Here is an 18,745-nt window from a genome sequence, read left to right as displayed (position 1 = left end):
GTGAGTGTAGCATCACTGTTGTTAGAGAACCAATAATAATAATAATAATAATAATAATAATAATAATAATAACAATAATAATAATTCTTATTATTATTCTATCTTCATTAAAACTTGATGGGCAGCCAAAACCAAAGGTCGTAGAAACACCAAACTTTGTCACATGGTGCAGAATTCCCACTGCTTCTCAGCCAAGTAAAGGGACCAGCATCAGCCTGATGGTGGTGCTATAGTGCAAGCTTTTGTATTTTGTCTTATATCTCAAAAACTGTAAGGTGTACACTCAAAATTCTTTTTTCTTCTTATTCCTTGGCTTCTGCTAAATTGAGCAAGACCCTGTCCACTAATTTCTGCCATGATGGACTTTTTAATAATTTGCATAATATTCAAAACTTACTTTTGCAAACTATTCTTAGGATTTTTGACCAATCATCACAAACCTGGTATCAAACGATTCAAGAGAGTGTGAACCTCAATAATTATCAAAAACATGGTGACATTTATAAACAATATGGCCACCACATGTCAATCAATTCTAATGAAGGGGAGCATAATCTACTCAAAGAACTGTAACTCATGAATGCTTGCATGCATCCAGAGAAAACTTGAGAAGGCACAGTTCATGTTTATGCTTACAAAAACTAGCATACCTGTATTTCAAATTTCTTGTTAGTGCAGATTCCTTGTCTCAAAGCCCTAGGATTTTTTGTCGGATTGTCATGTATTTGGTGTCAAAATACTCAGGAGAGTGTGAATCTTAATAATTATCAAAAACATGTTAAAAATTGTAAACACTATGGCTGCCACATGCATGGTCTTTTTCCAGTCTTCAACTGTCCATCTATGTGCTAATCTGTAAGTAGATTTTTGATGATGACATAATTAATTAAAAAACATGGCTGCCATCAGCCAATCAGAAATTAGCAGGCATTTGACAGGGTTAAAATTGAGCTATCATCACAAAACTTCAGTGGTAGGTTCAGGGAGGGAACCACTTCTATTGGATGCAATCTCACTCAAATTGGCCACTGGGGGTGCTATTTGTGTTTCTGTTGCTCCATGCACCCTCCCAACCACAAGCCCCAACTATCAACATGGAAGTAGACGGCACACCCGTTCCAGCCCTACTGGACTCAGGGAGCATGGTCACACTTGCCCGGCTATCGGTTCTGTCCTGAGCTACCAAGATCTGCAGGAGCCTCTCAGTCTCCTTTGTGCATGGAGATTTTCAGGGAGGTCCCTGCTGCCGAGGTCCGGGTACTTCAAGTAGAGGGGGAAACCAGGCCCACTTGAACCCCCTAGGTGATCACCTGGGGGCCCACAACACCCTGGATAAGCTAAGGAACCATTTCCACTGGGCAGGTATGGATGCAGAGGTGCGGAACAACTGTCAGTGGTGCCCCCAGTACCAACACACCTTTCCCAAAAAGCCTGTGCCCACCCTGCTCATCCTGCTCCCCATAATCCGCATGCCCTTTGAGATAGTGGGCATGGACCTCGTAGGGCCATTCCCCAAATCTGCCCGGGGTCATGAGTACATCCGCATCATCGTGGTCTATGCCACTCAGTACCCCAAGGACCGACTCTGGAAAGCCACCTTCCAGAACATCACCAGGGAACTTGTGCTCCTCTTCAGTCATGTGGGGATCCCAAAGGACCTTCTGACTGACCAAGGTACACCTTTTGTTTCTAGACTAATGTCCGATGTCTGCTGGCTGTTGCAGGTCAAACATCTCAGGATGTCTGTCTATCACCCGCAAACCAACAGCCTGGTCGAGAGGTTCACCCAGATGCTCAAAAGGATGTTGCGGTGGGTGGTAGACAAGGAGGGAAGGAACTGGGACCTCCTCCTGCCCTACGTCCTGCTCGCTGTACGAGAGACACCCCAAGTGTCCATGGGCTTCACCCCGTTTGAACTCCTCTTCAGGAGGAGACCTCGAGGGCTGCTGGATGTGGCCAAAGAAGCATGGGAGGAACAGCCCTCGCCGGTCCGCACAGTCATACATACTGGACATGCGTTGGATTGACCAGGTGGCCCAGATAGTCAAATAGCACATGGAGGAAGCAAAGGCCAAACAGCAATGGGTCTACGACCAGCCAGCTCAACCCCGGGAGTTCCAGCCAGGTGACTGGGTGCTCCTCCTGCTCCCGAGCACAAGTTCCTGGCCCACTGGCAAGGCCCATACACAGTCCTTGAACAGGTGAACCCAGTGAACTACTGCCTGCACAGCCAAGTAAGCACCAAGATACACAGTTGTATCACATCAACCTATTGAAAAAATGGATCGAGCCTGCCCCTGTGCTGTCCACTTTTGCTGAGGTACCCTCAGATCCTCCAGAGCATACCTTGGTCCAGAAGGTGGAAGACCTGACCCCCCCCCCCCCCCCCCCCCCATAGTGACAAGACCTGACAGAGCTGGTGGACCAGTTCACTGACATGTTCTCAGTGGTTCCAGGAAGGAAACACCTGGTCCAGCATGAGATCAAAACCCCAATGGGAGTTGTGGTTCAACAGCATCCCTACCGCATCCCTGAAGCCTGCCTTCGGGCTATTCAGGAGGTTAGCCAGATGCTACGGGACAGTGTCATCGATGAATCTGCTAGCCCCTGGTTCAGCCCCATCGTGGTGGTCCTGAAGCCCGTTGGAAGTCTCATGCTGTGTAATGGCTTCCAGAAGCTGGAAGCAGGTCTCGACCTTCGACAGCTACCCCCTCCCCCTGGTGGATGACCTTTTGGAGCACTTGGGGAGAGCTCGCTTCATTTCCACCTTGGACTTCACTAAAGGGTAGTGGCAGGTAGCCCTGGCCCCAGATGCCAAGCCCAAAACAGCATTCAGTACCTCCATCGGCCACTGGCAATACTGGGTTCTCCCCTTCGGGCTCCACAGAGCACCTGCGACATTCCAACAGTTTGCGGCAGCCTACCTGGACAAAGTCATAATCCACTCCACCACATGGCTGGACCACCTACACCACCTCAGGGAGGTCCTGGGTGAGCTCTGGAAGGCCAGGCTGATGGCGAACCCGCAAAAGTGCCATCTGGGGCTGACTGAGGAATAGTACCTGGGGTACCGCATTGGCCAAGGTTTACTAAAGCCACAAGAGAAGAAAATCGAGGCTGTCAAAGGGTACCCATATCCCACCACTAAATGATAGGTACATGCCTTCTTGGGGTTGGCAGGGTATTACTGAAGATTTGTCCTTAACTTCTCCTCTTTAGCCTCTCCCCACTCGATATAACAAGGAAAGGCCAACCAGATCGTGTGCACTGGTCAGAGGAGGTAGAGAAGGCATTCCAAGCCCTGAAGCAAGCACTCACCAGCTTGCCAATGCTCAGAAACCCTGACTTCAACCAGCCCTTCGCTGTCAACACCGATGCTTCTGAGACTGGGCTCAGAGAGGAGCACCCAGTGTTGTACATGAGCAGGAAGCTGACCCCTGCCAAACAGTGGTATGCCGCCATGAAATGAGAAGCCCTGGCCATAAAGTGTGCCAATGAGCAACTCAACTACTACCTCGCAGGTCAACACTTCACCTTAGTCACAGACCACATTCCCCTCCAGTGGATGGCCAAGACCAAGAACACCAATGTCTGGGCAACTCAATGGTTTCTCTCCCTGCAGGACTTCTCGTTCCAAGTGCAACACTGAGCAGGGGCCCACCACGGCAATGCTGATGGCCTTTCACTGAGGTACGGTCTCTTAGCACAGACACCACTGGCAGTAGGCTCGGAGCAGCAACAATGACAATGCTCCACCTCTGTGCTGCACCGAGATTTGTTTTATGTAGCACCTAGGTTCTGGAGAAACGTTGTCTCATTTCACTGTGTACTGCATCAGCTATATATAGTTGAAATGACAATAAAAGCCTCTTGACTCTTGACTCTTGAGAGCCCACACCCTTGACTCTCAAGGGAAGCCACTGGACGCCGCCACTCACCGTGGCTGACAGCGACTCACCTCCCTAGTGCCTCAGCACAACTCACTACCCAGAAAGCCAGCCATCCTCACTCTCCCTCCACCTGCACCATTCCACTTCTCCTGAACTGCACAAAGAAAATAAAAGCACCCCTTTTTCGCTAATCCTGCCTCTCTGGAACTCAGCTGCGAGTTGCTACACCGCCACATGCCAATCAGTTCTTATGAGGTGGAGCCTAATTTACTCAAACAGCTTTAACTCATGATTGGTTGCATGGATTTGCACAAAGCCTGTAAGGTATACAAGAAACCATTTTGAGGTCATATGACTTCAAATTTCAAATAAAGTTCAAATAACTGTTACTCAGGAACCGTAAGTCCTATTGAGATGAAATTTGGTAGAGTACATATCGGGGCTAATCTGTAAGTGGACTTTTAATGATGAGTTGATTACTTAAAAAACATGGCCACTATCAGCCAATAAGCTTTTAGCAGGCAATTAACAGGGTTAACACATTGTCACTATTGTCATGAAACCTGAATGGTAGTTTCAGATAGGGAACCACTACTATCTGATGAAATCTTAATCAAGATTGTTTCTTTTGCTCAAACTCTTAAAAATTACCTTTTGGACCATTTATCTCTGCCTACGTAAATTTGTGACAAATTGCATACTACCCAAAACCTACTTTTGCGTTTATGGCCAATATTCACAATTCTGTCAAAATACTCAGGTGATTTTGAACCTCAGTCAAAACACTCTGACAATTGTATGTCAGGGGCAGTATGTTGTTTGTTGCAGTATGTTGTTTGGGGCAGTTGTGGCCTAATGGATAGAGAGTTGGACTTGCAACCTGAAGGTGAACCTGAAGGTTGTGGGTTTGAGTCTCAGGTCCGGCAGGGATTGGGGATGGGGAGAGTGATTTACCAGCGCTCTCTTCCACCCTCAATACCACAACTGAGGTGAGACCCTTGAGCAAGGCACCGAACCCCCAACTGCTCCCCGGGCGCCGCAGCAAAAAAGGCTGCCCACTGCTCCGGGTGTGTGTTCACGGTGTGTGTGTTCACTACTGTGTGTGCGCACTTGGATGGGTTAAATGCAGAGCACAAATTCCTAGTATGGGTCACCATACTTGGCCACACTTCACTTCACTTGTATACAATATGGCTGCCATACCTCAATCAGTTATAAGGAGGTGTAGACTAATTAAGTTTGGGTGGTTTCACACAAAACCTGAAAGACAGGGCTAGTTAGCCATGCAACTTACTCATATTGTGGAGTGCTGTTCATGGTTTTTCACACAAAAAGAAGTATATCTCTGGAAAAATAAGGTTGATTGTTGTCAACAACAACAACAACAACAACAATAATAATAATAATAATAATAAAACTTAAGAATTTGCATTTTGGACCATTTAGCCACACCCATTCAAATTTACGAAAATTTGCATAATATGCAAAAAAATATTTGTGTAAACTAGTCCTAGGATTTTTTGGCCTAATCTCCCAAAATTGGTGTCAGATTACTTACCAAATATTAATATTCATTAATTATCAAAAACGTTGAGACTTGCAAACAACATGGCCTCCATATAAAGACCAATCCAAGTAGGGCGGAGCTTCATTTAGTAAAACAGTTTACTAGTTGTATGGTTCCACACAAAACTCGAAAGGCATCTTTAGGCCGATGTTATGAGGAGATGTACAAAGTTTGCGTTATGGATGAAGACGGGGTAGAATTAAGTTTAAACAGCTGTTTCTCTGGAACTGAAAGTATGACTGAGCTGAAATTTGTTGTGCTGAATTCTTAATTGTTCTGCTAATCTGAATTAAAATAGATTTTAATTGGTTTTGAAATAACCCAAAAGAATACTTCACAACATTTTATATAATTTCAAACATTTCATACTTATTATGCTTGTGAACAATCCTCACAAAACTTGATGTAGTATGAAGTATGCTCATCTATGGAATCTTTATTGTTCTATGTAACCTCACAAGAACTGGTCACCGGGGGCAATGTTTGCTGAAGGTGCTTGGTTCATGATAATCACTGCTTGCAGCTATATTTTGGGGCACATGGTGCTTGGAAACCTGTTGTTTTTGTTAGGATTTTTCTTCTCTGATAAAACTGACTGTGCAGACCAAACTGTACGTCCTACAAACTTTGTCAGTATATAGTACTCCCTCCTGATTCTCGGCCAATAGAGATGAGCCTTATCGGCCTAATGGTGGCACTATAGTGAAGCATTTTATATTTTGGCTCATATCTTGAATACCATAAGTCCTACAGTGACTTTTTTTTTTTAACTTATTCCATGGGGGTTTCTCCTGAATAAAAAAAAAATCACAAGAACCATATAGCTTGGCCCACTTGGATTTTTTTTTGCTAATTTGCGTAATATGCAAAACCTACTTTTGAGAACTTGTCCTAGGATTTTTGTCCTATCTATTTTCAATAATTATCAAAAACATAATGACATTTGTAAACAATTTGCTTAGTCCTAGGATTTTTGTTCTAGCTTCACAATTTTGGTGTCAAACTACTCAGCAGAGTGTAAACTTCAATACTTATCAAAAGCATGTTGACATTTTTTAAAATATGCCCTCCACATGTCAATCAATTTTAATGAGGCAGAGCCTAATTGACCTAAACAGCTATAAGACAGGATTAGCACTGAAATATTGCCACCAAATTTGAGAGTTAAGACCCATATCTCACACCCCTCTCAGGCCAATGAAATGACTCATACCCACCAGAAGGGGGCGCTATAATAAACGAATTTACCTTTTAGGTTATATCTTTAAATCTGTAGGGTATAGAGCAAAGCTTTTTATATCAGCAGATTTCCTAAGTCTTCCTTCATCTTTTTTTGCCATGGTTTAATTACCTTTGACATAATTTCTGCTAATTTTAATTTTCTGAAAAAACATATTTTTCAAACTAGTCCTAGGTCATTCATCTGATCAGCATACAATATGAAATGTAGCAAGTAGAGCATTTGCTGACAAAAACATAATAATAATAATAATATATATATATATATATACATATATATATATATATATATATATATATATATATATATATATATGTATATATATATATATATATATATATATATATGTATATATATATATATATATATATATATATATATATATATATATATATATATATATATATTGTTATTACGCCCACTTCTGCATGCATGAGCTCACAGATTTGAGCTCACAGAGCTCATTTGGGGAAGAAATGTAGCCTACCAAAAACTGCATACTCTGATAATGGCACAGTTTTGGACCCTGGATTTAGTGTGTGTGTGTGTGTGTGTGTGTGCGACCACGAAAAGTAAGAGATGTGATTCTAAGGACATATTTGTTCTCTGCAGAGCTAATCATGCTGTGGTCCCTTTAAATAACAGTAGCTTGCAGAGTCAAATAGCTATGCTCATAGTTTAGAATTAGCAGCGAACAAAACGCAAAAAATCTTGTACCTGAATAAAAGCAGAGGTTTTCTGTGTATATTTCTGCTTGAATTAAAGTACCAAATACTTAGAAATGCACTTAGGTTTCAAAAGTTTACTGGGAGTTATAGCAACTAATGAACAATTTCCATTAAGGAAACCTGAGTGACTGCAGACATGAGTTAGCTGTTCATGCCTTCCCCTGCACAGATTTCTTTAACAGAAATAATGTAATAAATATAGCTGCAAGCAGCAGTTAAGAGGGCCAAGCACTTTCTGTCCCCACAACTTAATGACAGACGACGACCAGAAGCCAATGGAACTATCAGCACTTTGTACTAAATTTGAAGGCAAAAGGTCAAGCTGTGCTGAGATACCGCTTCACTGCCTGTTTTTGGTAGCCTTCCAAACTTGCAAATTATGTCAAATTTAGTTTTTTAACTTCAGGTCATGTTGCTGTGACAAGAATAATAACAGAACAGAATAATAACTATACATTTAACATTTTTAAAAATGAAACTTTCTGATAGGGAAAGATCTTCTACCTTAATTATGTAATCAGGCTGCATTTCTAATTCTCCTAAAATTGAAACAAAAAAAACAAACAAACAAACAAACAAACAAAAAAAACATACACACACAGACACACATACATACATACATGTACATATACTGTACAGTACTGTGCAAAAGTCTTAGGCACCCTATTTTTTTTAGTACGAACTTTGTTATAGATTTTCATTTTATGACTTCTACATTATTGATTCAGTACAAAAACATTTTAGATTTCCAAACATTAGTTTTCCAGCAAAAAATTACATTTTACAGAAAAATGTTTGTATGTCAGTAAAGAAAGCAGCATATTACATGAGACCACTTTTCAGACAAAAAACATAGCGAAGGCTGCTGGGTTACAGCACCTTGTGCATTTTGAGATTAAGGGGCTGTCTCCTTTTTAAGGAAAGCAGCATGCATCTAGAACAAAACAGTTACAAATAAGTATTGCTTAGTCTAGTAATATCAGGTTCATTTTACATGAGCCCTGCAGTTTCAGTACAGCTCATTACTTATATATTAACCAAAGTATATGATTAAAATGAGAATCAAGGTGTGCATTAGAGAAGTGCTGAACTTTACAAAGTCAAAATTTATCTATGCCTGGTCAATTTATTAATTTATCATCAATGAATATATGACAACTACTAAGCTGCATTACCAGTAACAAGCACATTTATATCACTTCAGATATATGACATTAGCTCATAGTATAAAAATATAAAAGGCAAAATAAAGATTGTAATAAAGAGGATAAAACAGGATTTCACAACCCGATGAATTACTTACTGACATACTGTCTCTGCTGTTGATCAATCCATCATTTTTCTGCCACTTTCCTGTCAAAATAAATTTGCGCATGTGTGAGCGCATGCGCGATTAAACAATCATGACGTCATTGAAAGCTACTATGACGCATGAGTGATAAAACATCCAGAACATAGTGGATCTAATCCAATATGTCATCGCTCTACAGGCTGCAGTGAGGACCTCTTGGTCCTGTGTGGCTACTTAGCCATAAAATTCCCTTGCAAATTCTGGCTGAAACATCACAGTTATCAAAAATCCGCAATTTTTTTTCAGACTGATCTCCTGATGCTGTGATCTAAATTTCACTATGATTGGACCAAATTTTTTAGAGAAAAAGCAAAAAAAGGAAAAAAAAAGTTCTTATTGAATTTCAACATGACCAACTTCCTGTTTGACATCAAAAATTCATTACATGTCGAACTCGTGACACCTTTCCAGGTATCAAGAAAAAGAAGAATCGTGATTTCAGTGATCATGATTCATGAATCATGATTTTTGAAGTGGTTCAAAAATTATGAGCCCTTTGACTAATTTGTGAATTATAGCACCCCTATTTAGTCTAAACTTATTACAAGTTCAGTTCCTCATCTACAAAGTTTGGTCATCCGTAACACCATTACTGAGATATGCCTTCACGTCCTGTTTATGACATCACTGTCAAACTCATTTGCATGTTATGGAAGAACCATCCTTCATATCAAAAATCTGAGAAAGAACTTTTGTTCTGGTTTGTCTCCTCATGTTTTCCTCTTTTGTAGGAGAAGAAGCAACAAAAAAAAAAAGTTTGTGATAAAATTCAAAATGGCCGACTTCTTCTTTGAGAAATCACAAATTCCTTAGATCAACAACACTGGGCACCTTCAAGGGAATCAACAGAATCAAAAATCCTGATTTGCTGTTGAGTAAAAAGTTAAACAGCAAAAAGTTAATAGCAGTTTTATGAATTTGCAACTTATAGCTCCACCTACAGGTGAATTTTGAGGAAAACATCTTGGAGAACCTTAGTTTATATATGTCACACAGTTCCTGAGATATGCCCTGAGGTCCTGTTTAGTGGCTTCACCATCAAATGCATTTGCATTTCTTTTTTGGACAAACCGTCCTGTAGCAACAAATTCTGAGAAACAACTTTTTTTTTCAGACTGGTTTTATGCTGCCTTCCAAATTTGGTGATGATTGGACAAAATTTGTAGGAGAACCTGGTTCTTAGGTGGTTTTAAGAGCATTTCAGCTCAATCAGACATACAGTATATGAAAAAAATGCACTTTAACTTAGCCATGCTGAGGTTTTTTTGACACCACAGTTTGGAAGACATGGCAAAAATCTTAGGAATAGTTTGCAAAAGAGGGGTTCGCATATTAATCAAATTTCGATTCAAATCAGACTTACGGTTCCTGAGAACCTGTTTTCTGAACTTAGCACTGCCCCCTATTGATGATGTGGTGGAAATTCACCTTAAGACAGAGATAGAGATACTTTTCTTCATCAACTGATTTCTTCATTGAACAAGCATGCAGAAAAAAACAAAGACTATATTTTTTTTACAAATGGTGTACTCCCATGTGATTATGCGGTTATTAAAGACCAAAAAAGTCAAATTTCAGTGGTTAAAAAGGTAAATTAAGCATGCTACCTCATAGTGACAAACACATTCCACATATGCTGTTGCTTAGCCATCCTTATCTATGAGGACAATGGCTACTTTTTCATCTTTGCTCTCTCTCACACACACACACACAGACAGCTGCTTTCTCCTATCTTGTGAACAGCACAAGCTATTACGAACAAGTTCACTCTGTCCAGGCCGCGTTCTGCAAAAAGCAATTTTCTAACATTTCTTTTGCTAAGTTTATTAATCATACAATAGCTTTATTGTTCAGACAGGAAAATCTCAAGCATAAGACAATTTCTTCCATAGTGGAAAGCACACACTCCTCTGTCCTGAAGACGAGTCTTGCGAAGGTTCCATAACATTAAATGTAACCATGAACAGTTAAAAAGCTCAGTGTCCACATAAACACAAATACATCGTTGTGACCTCTCCATTTTCATCTGGATGACATCTTATTCAGGGCGTTTGTTCATCTTCAATACAGTCTCCAGTGGATCTCTCAGCAATGTCTAGGAGATGAATGTGCAGTTTTCGTGAGTTATGAATGATTAAAATCCTATCTTTTTAAGATGTTTATAAGATGTTTATACATAGGTGATGCATCGGATTTATGCAGGCCGGATGTCAACATTTTATTCTTCTCTCCTACCATCCCTAAATATTGCTTGTAATATAATTACCAAATAAATATGAATATATTTATAGACAAATCACATATAGGTTCATAATATGAAAAAATAGTGCTATAATATAGGGCTATCTCTTTTCCACTTATTAATTATTCTACCTCTTTGCCTAGATCCATTAACCCTAAATAGAAAAAAAAAAATCAGTCAGCTTACTTGAACAAACATTGAAAACAACCACTAAATGCATATAAAATTATTAATTTCCCAGCCAGCATGACTTGGGGCCCACATGGGTTGAACATGAGCCAGCTGGCTTCCACATGGGCAGGGCTGTTTCTTGCTATAAGCAGTGTAAGCAGTCACAGGGCAGTGGTAGCTCAGTTTTTAAGATGTTGGACTACTGACAGAAGGTCGTGAGTTCAGATCACGGCACTGCCAAGCTGCCATTGCTGGGCCCTTGAGCAAGGCCCTTAACCCTCAACTGCTGAGTTGTGCAAATGACATTAATGTAAATCGCTCTGGATAAGGGCGTCTGCCAAATGCCATGAATGTAATGTAACTTAGGGCCCCTGGACCACCATTTTTTTTAATTTACAAAAAAAGCACACTTTACTATCATTGGCATAACTAATATCAGCTCATGAAGTGTTCATTCTGTCTGGGGAAGAAAAATGCAAAAAGGAAAATGCAGAAAGGGAGAAATGGACCCAAAACACCGGTAAGTAATGAGCATTAATTAAGTGGCTTTAGTCAATTTGTCTGCTTTCTTGCTTCCAATTGTTGATGTAATTAAAATGGATAAAGTTAGTGGCTAAGTACAGCTAACTATCTAGTATCTAGAATAAGAAGTGTTAGGCTAATTAATGTTAAGTTGCTAGCTAATTATTATTAGCTACAACAACAGCAGCCTGTTGACTTTAAAAATAATAAACGCTCAGGTAGCCGATACGTCAGTCACAATAGTTCTTTTCAGAGCTATAGCAACCCAAACAATCACAGCCAATGAAGAAATGATTTTCCTTATTTCAAAAACTTTACCATGGTAATGGCCATTGTCTGGAATGAAGCTAGTTTTGGATGCAAATTTAGTTTTGGTTTTATTGATGAACACAAAACAGAAAAAAGGCAAATCCAAAACTGTAGTCAAAAACATGCAAAAACGTCTCGCAATTGACAAACAGACTGAACTGAAGGGAAAGAAAAGTATACAAAAACGAACACAGTCAATAAAGAATACCCAGCTAACAAAAATATGTCCAAAGGACCTCTGGGATACTATTTGGGAACGTTTGCGGTACATCCAAATAACCATCAGGGGACTTATCAGGGATGTTTGCGCTACGTAAAATGAACCTCCAGGGGAGTATTTAGGGACATTAGTGGAAGGTCGCTTAAACGTTACCTTTATTTGACCATATGCCTGTGTAGGCTATTGAGGTATTATAGTACTATATTACTTGTGGCATAAGAATAAACACATAACAAGTAATAGTATAGACACACTATTTATTTTTAACACCAGTAGGATGACCATCTCTCAGTCTCAAAACTGATCATGTATCAGATCACTATCATGTATAGGTGAAAAGGTACTTTCATTCTCTTTTTTAAATGTAAGGGCACACATACATAAATTATACTAGAAAATAATATGCTTCTTATAATAATGTTTATAGCATGGCATATACTGTATGATGTGTATATATCATATGGGTTGACTTTAGTTGAACACTGTTTTTAAGAAGATTACTTTTAATCTTTTAATACTTTTAATCTACTTTTAGATTATAATAGACTTCTGTTGGTCCATATTTTGGACCAACTACATGGATCAGCAAACATTTATGTAACCCACAGTTATTTATTTTGTTTGCAGTATATTCCCTGAGCAGAAACATAGTCTGATTTCCCTATCCAATGAACTAGTACTTCAAGAGATATAACTTAATGTTTAATAACACATTGATTTATATGAATGGTAGTTTGAGTGGAGTTATTGTATTACCTCTGAATTGTTGAAATCATCACCAGGAGTAATGGCAGTTGCAATGTTTTTATTTATTTACTTTTTTCAGTAAAAATCTATGCTTTGTACCTATATTATATAATTTGCTGCTTTGAATAAAACAATCTACCTGATGTTTAAATGTAGCCTATCCCTTAAGTAGAATCTGTTAGACCTGTACAGGTACATAAACATACACAAAAATATTTTGGATGCAACTGTCTGATTTTTTTAAAGTGGTTAAAATTAAACACAACCTAAACACAACCTTGTACGAATAGATTTTCTTTTCTTCAGTCATCATTTATTGTGCGCATCTATAAAATATTAACATGTTTCTGTGTTTTCTTTGCAAACAAAAGTTAACACATTTGTTCTTTACTCTCTTACAGATTGACAGCAATGTCATCATGCTAATGGAGGATGTAGAACTGGCCAATTACATTCCCTCATATGGGGACAGGATTGCTCTGTTCAGTTTTTAGTAGGTGGCAGATGTCCTCCTTAAAACGAAAGCTGGGTCTTTTTTAAAAAACGCAGGGAGAAACTGAAACTTAGAAAGCAAAAAGACAAAGGTGAGAAGGAGCTGCAAACATCAAACAAAAGCTGTTAAGCAAAACAATGTACATTGTGTACAGAGTGCAAGCAGGGATTCTGGCAAGACTAAAACATAAAACGGTCAGCCACTCCACTGTCAACAAACCTGAGTGAACGAGTGAGAGTGGGAGAGTGACAGCATCTAAACATCCCAGTGTACAAATGTCCATGAACCCTCCAGATCTGCACCTTTACCTATGAAAAAAAATATTAACAAAAAGCTTTAATAAACAAATATGTTTTCAGCCTAGACTTAAACACTGAGAGTGTGTCTGAGTCCTGAACAGTAATGGGAAGGCTTTTCCATAAGTGTGGGGCAGGAAAACGTGGGAAAGCTCTGCCCCCTGCTTTAGCCTTCATTATTCAAGGTACCAACAAAGAGCATGCACCTTTTGATCAAAGTAGGCGTGGCGGATTATAAAAGACCAGAAGTTCATTCAGGTACTGTGGCATGAGACCATTCAGTGCTTTATAAGTCAATAGTAGTATTTTTATTCAATGCAAAATTTTACTGGGAGCCAATGCAGTATGGATAAGATAGGGGTGATGCAGTCATATCTTCTGGTTCTAGTGAAGACTCTGGCTGCTGCATTCTGGACTAACTGGAGCTTTTTTAAAAGCATTACACAGTCCACCCTAGAAGTAACAAACTCATGAACTATATTTTTCTGCATCATGGAGTGACATTATATTTCTAATCTTGGCGATATTTCTGAGAGAAGAAAGAAGGCTATCCTATTAATATTATCTACAGTACAGTAGAGTGAGAGGCTGGAGTCAATAATTAAACCAAGGTCTTTTACTGCTGCACATGATATAACTGAAAGGCCATCCAGAGTTACTATGTAATCAGAAAACTTACAGTGGCGTGCAAAGGTTTGGGCACCTTCTGTTACTGTTACTGTTAATAGTTAAGTAAGTAGAAGATGAACTCCAAAAGGCATAAAGTTAAAGATGAAACATTGAATGAAACAGTTTTTAACATTTTAAGCAACATTAGTGTGTTATTTTTGTTTCGTACAATTTTACAGTAAAAAAAATGGAAAGGAGCACCATGCAATCCCAAGAGATTTGAGCTCTCAGATAAATTTTATCAAGGTCTCAGACCTTAAATAGCTTGTTACGGCTATGGCTTGTTCATAATCATCGTTAGGAAAGGCCAGGTGATGCAAATTTAAAAGATTAATAAATACTCTGACTCCTTAAATCTTGTCCCAACAATCTGCAGCCATGGGCTCCTCTAAGCAGCTACCTAACACTCTGAAAATTAAAATAATTGATGCTCACAAATCAGGAGAAGGTTATAAGAATATAGCAAAGTGTTTTCAGTTAGCTATTTCCTCTGTTCATAATGTAATCAAGAAATGGCAGTTAACAGGCACTGTGGAGGTCAAGTTGAGGTCTGGAAGACCAAGAAAACTTTCTGAGAGAACTGCTCATAGGATTGCTAGAAAGGCAACCCCATTTGACTACAAAAGACATTGAGGAAGATTTAGCAGACTCTGGAGTAGTGGTGCACTGTTCTGCTGAACAAATATGAGATGGAATTTCATGAAAAGAACACCTCTCCAACTGTTAAGCATGGGGGTGGATTGATCATGCTTTGGGCTTGTGTTGCAGCCAGTGGCACAAGGAACATTTTACTGGTAGAGGAAGCAAACATCACACCATCTGTAAAAAATCTGAAGATAAAAAGAGGATGGCTTCTACAACAGGATAACAATCCTAAACACACCTCAGAATCCACAATGGACTACCTCAAGAGGCGCAAGCTGAAGGTTTTGGCATGGCCCTCACAGTCCCTAACCTAACGTCATTAAAAATTTATGGATAGACCTCAAAAGAGCAGTGCATGCAAGATAGCCCAAGAATCTCACAGAACTAGAAGCCTTTTGAAAGGAAGAATGGGCTAGAAAAGCATTTACAAGCTGTGATACTTGCCGAAGGGGGTGTTACTAAGTATTGGCCATGCAGGGTGCCCAAACCTTTGCTTCATGCCATTTTCCTTTTTTGTTATTTTGAAACTGTAAAACTGTCTTGCTTAAAATATTAAAGAAATGTGTCATCTTTAACTTCATGCCTTTTGGAAATCAGGTCATCTTGTACTCACTTAGCTATTCTCAGTAACAGAAATTTTGAGCAGGGGTGCCCAAACTTTCACAAGCCACTGTACATCTAGCTGCCTGTGGTCATAGTACAAGTACTTCTGTCTTGTCAGAATTAAGGAGAAGGAAGTTACTAAGCATTTTATCATGACTTTGACTTGAAAGAATTGGGAAATGTCCACAATATTGATGACCGTTGTCTTGTAATGCAACCATAAAAAGTACTTCTGTGATTCTACTGTCATTCTATATATTCTCCAGTATCTCATTTCGGAACAGAGTATAGTTCAGCTGCATAGTACGCATCTACAGGAGAATCCCAAACATTTTCATCCATAATAAGAGCACAGAGCAGAAATACAGTTTCATCACAGGGGTACTGGCCCTTTAGGGTGCATTCTCTTTTGCAAATAGTGACCAATTCTGGGACAACAAACTTAACTTTGTCCTCTACTGCACCATAAATCTGTGGCATACAGAGCATTATAATTGGGCATCCTCTGTGCATCCCTTGGCCTGGTTTTGATCTTAATTGATGGGAGTTCCATTTTCTCCCAATTCATCTCACAATTCATGAGATACTAGAGAAATATCCATTCAAAATTGTCCACTTTGCTTGCCCCACAGTGATTCTATACGCTGATGTGCTGTGCTGCATCCATAAATAAAACTTCTCTCTCCAGAATAGTAGTCCAAGTGGTTGCTGGGTGGGAATTCTTGCATTTCCCTGGCATTTCCATTCTCCATACCCAGGTCAGCCCGCAAGCATGTTACTGTGGATATGAAATAGCCCACTATTATTCTGGGGTCATTGTTTGTATTATACGCCTCCATCCACATGACAACTAAACCTGTCAATGCAACCATTGGTTGCAATGCTATAAGGCTTAAGTTTATTGTACAAGTCCATATGCCGTAATGCATTGGGGGCTCGATTGCTGTAATGACGGCATCAAAGACACCAAGCACGCTGGAGTTCCACTCCTTTGGGGTTGATAATTTTGATTATAATTCTCATTGTCTCCCGTGAAACTTCATACAGTTATGGGAAAAAGAAAGTACACCCTTCTTTAATTCCATGTTTTTATTTATCAGGGCTTAAATAACAATTTTGTGGTCCTTACTACCTTCTATAAACAAATAACCTCAGGTGACGACAAAACAACAGAACAGATTTCAATATGTAGTCATTTTTTTCCACATCATGTCAAGAAGAAAGGACACCAGCCATGACCTCAGAGAAACAATTGATAAACAAAAATGAACAAACCACAAAAGTTCTGGAAAAATATCCTTTGGACTGATGAGACAAAGGTAGAGATGTCTGGTGAAAACCAAAAATCACCACAAACACCCCATACCAAATGTCAAACATGGTGGTGGAGGGGTAATGATTTAGGCTTGTTTTGCAGCCACACGACCTGGGAAACCTGCATGGGCTGGGCTGAAATTGGGTCATGCAACAGGACAATGCAGGACAAGCACACCAGCAAATCTCAATTTGCTAAAGAAGAAAAGAAATCAAGGTGTTGGAATGGCCAAGTCAAAGTCCAGATCTCATCCCCATTGAGATGCTGTGGCGGGGAAAATTTCACCAAAACAATGTGAGAGACATGTTTTTCTACATGTTAGTGAATTATAGGGTGTATTTATTTTTTCCCGCCTGGTTTCTGAATGTTGGTTTAGTTTTTGTGAAACAATAACTACATATTGAAATCTGTTGTATGTTTTTGTTCTCACTCGTTTGTTTATATAAGTTGGTGAGGACCACACAATTGTTATTTAGGCCCTGACGAATAAAAACATAGAATTGATGGAGGGTGTACTTTCTTTTTCCCATGAGTGTAATACATACACACACACACACACATATATATACGTGTGTACATACACACACACACACACGTGTATATATATATATATATATATATATATATATATATATATATATATATATATATATATCGACTTACATGTATCTCATTTATACTGATCATCTGAGGGTTAATAGTTCAGCGGTTAAGACGTTTGTGTGTGTGTGTGTGTGTATACACAGTCAGGTCTGAAGTTTTTGGACAATGACAGAGTTTTTGTGTTTTTTCCTTTATACACCACCACAATGGATTCAAGATGTGATCGAAGTGTAGACATTCAGCTTTATTTTAAGTGGTTCTACAAAAATATGGCATTTACCATTTACGCACACACACACAGGTCCTCCTTGTGCCTCAAAAACAGCTCAGACCCCTCAAGGCATTTACTCAACAGGACCTCTGAAGGTGTGCTGTGGTATCTGGCACCAAAACATTAGCAGCAGATCCTTTAAGTCCTCTAAGTTACGTGGTGGGGCCTACATGGATCGGACTTGGTTGTCCAGCACATCCCACAGATGCTCAATCGGACTGACATCTGGGGAATTTGGAGGCCATTCAAGACCGTGAATGCTTTGTCATGTTGCTCAAACCATTCCTGAACAATTTTTGCAGTGTTGATCTGCAACAATGTTTAGGTAGGTGGTACGTACCACATGAATCTCTGGACCCAAGGTTTCCCAGCAGAACATTGCCCAGAGAATCATACTGCCTCCACCGGCTTGCCTTCTTCCCATAGTACATCCTGGTGCCATTTCTTCCCCAGGTAAATGAGGCACATGCACCTGGCTGTCCACATTATGTAAAAGAAAACGTGTTTCGTCAGACCAGGCCACCTTCTTCCATTGCTCCATGGTCCAGTTCTGATGCTCACATGCCCATTATAGGTGCTTTCGGCGGTGGACAGGGGTCAGCATGGGCACTCTTGACAGGTCTGCAGCTACGCAGCCCCCTTACGCAGCAAACTGCAATGCACTGTGTTCTGATGGCTTTCTATCATAAGCAACATTAACTTTTTCAGCAATTTGTGCTACAGTAGCTCTTCTGTGGGATCAGAGCAGACAGGCTAGCCTTTGCTCCCCACACGTATCAGTGAGCCTTGAGCACCCATGACCCTGTCCTCAGTTCACCGGTTGTCCTTCCTTGTACCAATTTTGGTAGGTACTAACCACTGCA

Source organism: Pangasianodon hypophthalmus, chromosome 2 (genome assembly GCF_027358585.1).
Source record: "Pangasianodon hypophthalmus isolate fPanHyp1 chromosome 2, fPanHyp1.pri, whole genome shotgun sequence".
Lineage (NCBI taxonomy): Eukaryota > Metazoa > Chordata > Actinopteri > Siluriformes > Pangasiidae > Pangasianodon > Pangasianodon hypophthalmus.
This window is presented reverse-complemented; position numbering follows the sequence as displayed.